The sequence below is a fragment of the Arachis hypogaea genome, chromosome 9 (genome assembly GCF_003086295.3).
Source record: "Arachis hypogaea cultivar Tifrunner chromosome 9, arahy.Tifrunner.gnm2.J5K5, whole genome shotgun sequence".
Lineage (NCBI taxonomy): Eukaryota > Viridiplantae > Streptophyta > Magnoliopsida > Fabales > Fabaceae > Arachis > Arachis hypogaea.
Window position 1 is genome coordinate 32,642,895 of NC_092044.1, and position 6,376 is coordinate 32,649,270.

Sequence of the window (6,376 nt, forward strand, 5' to 3'; positions counted from 1 at the left end):
GTCAAAACAAATAATAGAAGAATGCTAAGCAGTTCAATTAAGAAGTGGGAAAACATTAAATACCTTACTTCAAAGCAGCAGGAAGCCAAGAAATGAACAAACGGCTACTCAAAATCCCTCTGAGGACAATCAGAGCCCAGAGAGGAATAAGGCTGGCGCTGAACGCCCAGACCATGCTCATTCCTGACATTCAACGCCAAAAATAAGCATGAATCCGGCGTTGAACGCCCAAGGGAAGCACAGTTCTGGCATTCAGACGCCAGTAACAGATAAGGAGTTGGTGTCTAACGCCACTCCAGCTTCCACCCCTAGCATTCAAACGCCAGTGGGGGATCAGTCACATACAAGTGTTGATAACAACCCTTCTAAAAAGGCTTCCCAACCCACTTCTACAGGTAATAAACCTGCAGCAACTAAGGTTGAGGAATACAAAGCCAAAATGCCTTATCCTCAAAAACTCCGCCAAGCGGAACAGGATAATCATTTTGCCCACTTTGCAGACTATCTCAGGACTCTTGAAATAAAGATTCTGTTTGCAGAAGCACTTGAGCAAATACCCTCTTATGCCAAGTTCATGAAAGAGATCTTAAGTCATAAGAAGGATTAGAGGAAAACTGAAAAAGTTTACCTCACTGAAGAATGCAGTGCAGTTATCCTAGAAAGCTTACCTAAGAAGCTTAAGGATCCCGGAAGCTTTATGATACCATGAACATTAGAGGGTAATTGCACCAAGCAAGCTCTGTGTGACCTTGGGGCAAGTATCAACCTAATACCTGCATCTATTATCACAAAGCTTGGTTTGACTGAAGAAGTCAAACCAACCCGGATATGTCTTCAACTTGCTGATGGCTCCATTAAATACCCATCAGGCGTGATTGAAGACATGATTGTCAAGGATGGGCCATTTGCCTTTCCTACTGACTTTGTGGTGCTGGAAATGGAGGAGCACAAGAGTGCAACTCTCATTCTAGGAAGACCTTTCCTAGCAACTGGCCGAACCCTCATTGACGTCCAAAAAGGGGAAGTAACCTTGAAAGTCAACGAGGAGGAGTTCAAGTTGAATGTTGTCAAAGCTATGCAACATCCAGACACCCCAAATGACTGCATGAGTGTTGATATCATTGACTCTCTGGTGAGAGAGGTCAATATGGCTGAGAGTATCGAATCAGAGTTAGAGGACATCTTTAAAGATGTTCAGCCTGATTTGGAGGAATCAAAGAGAATAATAGAACCTCTGAAAATCCCTCAGGAAGAGGAGAAACCTCCCAAACCCGAGCTCAAACCATTACCACCATCTCTGAAATATGCATTTCTGGGAGAAGGTGATACCTTTCCTGTAATCATAAGCTCTACCCTAGAGCCACAGGAAGAGGAAGCACTAATTCAAGTGCTAAGGACACACAAGACAGCTCTTGGGTGGTCCATCAGTGATCTTAAGGGCATTAGCCCAGCCAGATGCATGCACAAGATCCTATTGGAGGGTGACGCCAAGCCAGTCGTTCAACCACAAAGGCGGCTGAATCCAGCCATGAAGGAAGTGGTGCAGAAGGAGGTCACTAAATTACTAGAGGCTGGGATTATTTATCCTATTTCTGACAGCCCCTGGGTGAGCCCTGTCCAAGTTGTCCCTAAGAAAGGTGGCATGACAGTGGTTCACAATGAAAAAAATGAACTGGTTCCTACAAGAACAGTTACAGGGTGGCGTATGTGTATTGATTATAGAAGGCTCAATACAGCTACCAGAAAGGATCATTTTCCTTTACCATTCAAAGACCAGATGCTAGAAAGACTAGCAGGTCATGAATACTACTGCTTCCTGGATGGATATTTAGGTTATAATCAAATTGCAGTAGATCCACAGGATAAAGAGAAAACGGCATTCACATGTCCATCTGGAGTATTTGCATACAGAAGGATGCCATTTGGCTTGTGCAATGCACCTGCAACCTTTCAAAGGTGCATGCTCTCTATCTTTTCTGATATGGTAGAGAAGTTTTTGGAAGTCTTCATGGATGACTTTTCAGTGTTTGGAGACTCATTCAGCTCATGCCTTAACCATTTAGCACTTGTTCTGAAAAGATGCCAAGAGACTAACCTGGTTTTAAACTGGGAAAAATGTCACTTTATGGTGACTGAAGGAATTGTCCTTGGGCACAAAATTTTGAACAAGGGAATAAAGGTGGATCAAGCTAAGGTAGAGGTAATTGAAAAATTACCACCACCAGCCAATGTTAAGGCAATCAGAAGCTTTCTGGGACATGCAGGATTCTATAGGAGGTTTATAAAGGATTTTTCAAAAATTGCCAAACCTCTAAGTAATCTGCTAGCTGCTGACACGCCATTTATCTTTGATAAAGAGTGTCTTCAGGCATTTGAGACTCTGAAAGCTAAATTGGTCACAGCACCAATCATCTCTGCACCAAACTGGACATTGCCATTTGAATTAATGTGTGATGCCAGTGACCATGCCATTGGTGCAGTGTTGGGACAGAGACATGACAAGCTTCTGCACGTTATTTACTATGCCAGTCGTATTTTAAATGACGCACAGAAGAATTACACAACCACAGAAAAAGAGCTACTTGCAGTGGTTTACACCATTGACAAATTCAGATCCTATTTAGTAGGATCAAAAGTGATTGTGTACACTGATCATGCTGCTCTTAAATATCTACTCACAAAGCAGGATTTAAAACCCAGACTCATCAGATGGGTGTTGCTTCTGCAAGAGTTTGATATAGAAATAAGAGACAAAAAAGGGACAGAAAACCAAGTAGCAGATCACCTGTCCCGAATAGAACCAGTAGAAGGGGCGTCCCTCCCTCTCACTGAGATCTCTGAGACCTTCCCGGATGAGCAACTCTTTGCCATCCAGGAAGTGCCATGGTTTGCAGACATTGCAAACTACAAGGCAGTAAGATTCATACCCAAAGAGTATAGTAGGCAGCAATCAAAGAAGTTGATCACAGATGCAAAGTACTATCTTTGGGATGAACCATATCTCTTCAAGAGATGTGCAGACGGAGTAATCCGTAAATGTGTGCCTAAAGAAGAAGCACAGAGAATCCTATGGCATTGCCATGGATCACAGTTTGGAGGACATTTTGGAAAAGAGTCTTCCAATGTGGCTTCTACTGGCCTACTCTCTATAAAGATTCCCGAGCGTTTGTGCTTAATTGTGATAGTTGCCAAAGATCTGGCAATCTGCCTCACAGTTATGCCATGCCTCAACAAGGGATCTTGGAGATTGAGTTGTTTGATGTATGGGGCATTGACTTCATGGGACCTTTCCCACCATCATACTCAAACACTTATATTCTGGTGGTAGTGGATTATGTATCCAAATGGGTGGAAGCTATTGCAACACCTACTAATGACACTAAAACAGTGTTAAAATTCCTCCAGAAACACATCTTCAGCAGATTTGGTACCCCTAGAGTATTAATCAGTGATGGGGGCACTCATTTCTGCAATAAACAGCTTTACTCTGCTTTGGTTCGTTATGGAGTTAGCCACAGGGTAGCCACTCCATATCATCCACAGACAAATGGGCAAGCTGAAGTCTCTAACAGAGAACTTAAAAGAATCTTGGAACGGACTGTAATTAACCGTAGAAGGGATTGGGCAAGAAGCTTAGATGATGCTCTGTGGGCATACAGAACAGCATTCAAAACCCCTATAGGGACCTCTCCATACCAGCTTGTGTATGGAAAGGCATGTCACTTGCCAGTGGAACTGGAACATAAGACCTACTGGGCAACCAGATTCCTGAACCTTGATGCCAAGTTAGCTAGAGAAAAACGATTGCTTCAGTTAAATGAGCTAGAGGAATTTAGACTCAATGCTTTCGAGAACGCAAAAATTTATAAAGAGAAAGCAAAAAGATGGCATGATAAGAAATTGTCATCCAGAGTCTTTGAGCCGGGGCAGAAAGTTCTGCTATTTAATTCTAGGCTCAAATTATTCCCCGGGAAATTAAAATCCTGGTGGAGAGGTCCATATGTAATTACAAGTGTATCACCATATGGATACGTAGAGCTTCAGGATAATGACTCTAACAAAAAGCTCATTGTTAATGGACAGAGAGTTAAACATTATCTTGAAAGCAATTTTGAGCAAGAATGCTCAAAACTGAGACTTAATTAAAGCTCAGTAATAGTCCAGCTAACGACATTAAAGAAACGCTTGCTGGGAGGCAACCCAGCCAATCACAAAATTTCATTTTATTCATTTTGATTAATTAATTGATTTTTACAGGTATATGTCAAAGTATCTTCAAGGTAACATAGCAATTGATTGGATTTACAGAGTTACAAGGAAATTTGGAAGCTCACTGGAATGAAAAAGCCAGTAAGAAACATTTTGGGCATTGAACGCCCAAAAGAAGCACCCACTGGGCGTTCAAGTAAGGGTAGCCATCTGGGCGTTAAACGCCAGAAAGGAGCATCTTCTGGGCGTTGAACGCCAGAAAGAATCACCTTCTGGGTGTTTAACGCCAGAACTACAGCATCCTGGGCGTTTAGAAAAATGCCCAGTGACAAAGGACTTCCTGGCGTTCAACGCCAGAAAGAAGCAACAGCTAGGCGTTGAACGCCCAGGAGAAGCAGCAATTGGGCGTTAAATGCGCAAAACAAGCAGCATTTGGGCGTTTAACGCCAGAATGGTGGGGAGGAGGTAAAATTCCTTTTTCTTCACAAATTTTCTAATTTTTATGTTTCAATTCATGATTTCTTGCATAAACATGTTTCAAAATATCATCCTTCAACTACAAAAATTTTAATCCTAATTTCTAAAAACCCTAATTTCTAAAATCCCTTTTTTTCAAAATATCAAATGTATCTTAATTCATAAACACAAATCTTTTTCCAATCCAAATATTTTTCAAATCTTTTTCAACTCATCATATCTTATGGATTTCGAAATTGCCTCTCCCTCTATTCATCTCCTATCCTTTCTTTTGCTTGAGGACAAGCAAACCTCTAAGTTTGGTGTGATTTGCCATGATCACTGAGCTAAAACTCATTAAGATCATGGCACCTAAGGGAACAAGAAGAGCAAGGATGTGAACTGAAGGAACTGAAGCGTCAGAAATTAATTCTTGAAGGACCAAGCATCCCACAGACTATAGGAACATCCACTTCCCAAAATACAGGTTGTTATGTTCTAATTCTAGCTTTAACTCTGTGATAGTATTATTATAGGATTTTACCTTAGATGTTATATAGGAGTAGTAGTAATTAGCATATCTACTTTGATTTTATTTTCAATTAAGTTATAATTTATTTTTCTCATCATCATCAAACATGAATAAAATAGTAGATTTTTAGAATAAAGAGGCAATAATTTTTTCGAGTTCTTAATAAGAAAAATTCTAATTATTTATATGTGGTGGCAATACTTTTTGTCTTCTGAATGAATGCTTGAACAGTGCATATTTTTGATCTTGTTGTTTATGAATGTTAAAATTGTTGGCTCTTGAAAGAATGATGAAAAAGAGAAATGTTATTGATGATCTGAAAAATCATGAATTTGATTCTTGAAGCAAGAAAAGGCAGTGGAAAAAAAAACTTTTACAAGAAATCATTGGATCAAGAAAAAGAAAAAGCCAATAGCCCTTAAAACCAAAAGGCAAGGGTGAAAAGGATCCAAGGCTTTGAGCATCAGTGGATAGGAGGGCCCAAGGAAGTAATTCCAGGCCTAAGCGGCTAAATCAAGCTGTCCCTAACCATGTGCTTGTGGCATGCAGGTCCAAGCGAAAAGCTTGAGACTGTGTGGTTAAAGTCGTGATCCAAAGCAAAAAGAGTGTGCTTAAGAGCTCTGGACACCTCTAACTGGGGACTTTAGCAAAGCTGAGTCACAATCTGAAAAGGTTCACCCAGTCATGTGTCTGTGGCATTTATGTATCCGGTGGTAATACTGGAAAACAAAGTGCTTAGGGCCACGGCCAAGACTCATAAAGTAACTGTGTTCAAGAATCAACATACTACACTAGGAGAATCAATAATACTATCTGAATTCTGAGTTCCTATGGATGCCTGATGAGCGGATAATTTGTACGCTTTTTGGCATTGTTTTTAGTATGTTTTTAGTATGATCTAGTTAGTTTTTAGTATATTTTTATTAGTTTTTAGTTAAAATTCACTTTTCTGGACTTTACTATGAGTTTGTGTGTTTTTCTGTGATTTCAGGTATTTTCTGGCTGAAATTGAGAGACCTGAGCAAAAATATGATTCAGAGACTGAAAAGGACTGCAGATGCTGTTGGATTCTGACCTCCCTGCACTCGAAGCGGATTTTCTGGGCGCGCCCTCAACGGCGTTGGAAAGTAGACATCCTGGGCTTTCCAGCAATATATGATAGTCCATACTTTGCCCAAG